The 681-nt window shown below is 39.2% G+C and overlaps 1 long non-coding RNA gene across 1 annotated transcript; it reads right to left on the bottom strand.

The window, feature by feature from the left end:
- Position 1: 1 nt before the first annotated feature.
- On the bottom strand, positions 2-647 carry LOC106322130. Its single transcript, XR_001266248.1, has 4 exons — positions 541-647; positions 357-464; positions 138-238; positions 2-39 (listed from the first exon to the last, which is right to left on the bottom strand). It is a non-coding gene; the product is annotated as an uncharacterized LOC106322130 (long non-coding RNA).
- Positions 648-681: the final 34 nt, after the last annotated feature.

Here is a 681-nt window from a genome sequence, read left to right as displayed (position 1 = left end):
CAGGAGATCTCCTCTGATCCATCATGGCTATGATTTTATCTATGCAAAGAATATTGAAAAGAAAATGATTAGAAACTGATGTTGTCTGGCAAAATAGCACAGGTGATAACCACATAAACAGTGTAAAGTTTGGTTACCCTTTCTTTCATGGACTAGTTCTGCAATGCAATTGTTGCTGCACACGAGCTGATTCTTGCTATAATTTCAACAAAGATTGAATCTCTAACACTCTCTATCTCTGTTACATTGATTAAGAAGAGAAGATGTTTAACGGAAACTAACAGAAAAGCATTCCACAACATCCTTTCACCTCTTTTAAAGATCTAAAAGAGTACGTACATGCCTTAAGAGTTTACCTAACTGTAACATGAAATGCTTTGGCAGTAGCTTCAGGGGAACACAGACAGATCACCCACCTCCTTTGCAATAATCCAACACCAAATGTATGTAATTTTCCCAGGAGACTTACATCATCAAAACAAAAGACATTCAACAACCGTCAAGCTCAATTCAGAAACAGAGTAACGGCAAGAACCATACTCTTTAAGCTGAAAGGATTGAACTTTGGATGTGCCGACCCTATTTGTCGACCCACCAAGTACTCGCCGACAACAGCGTTCTGAGCCATTTTACTCCGACAAACTTAACCCGGCGCCTATAATCTAGAGAGGAACGCAAAAA

Source organism: Brassica oleracea, unplaced genomic scaffold (genome assembly GCF_000695525.1).
Source record: "Brassica oleracea var. oleracea cultivar TO1000 unplaced genomic scaffold, BOL UnpScaffold07646, whole genome shotgun sequence".
Classification (NCBI taxonomy): Eukaryota; Viridiplantae; Streptophyta; class Magnoliopsida; order Brassicales; family Brassicaceae; genus Brassica; species Brassica oleracea.
The sequence above is the reverse complement of the archived record's forward strand: the minus strand, read 5'-3'. Positions and strand labels throughout refer to the sequence as shown.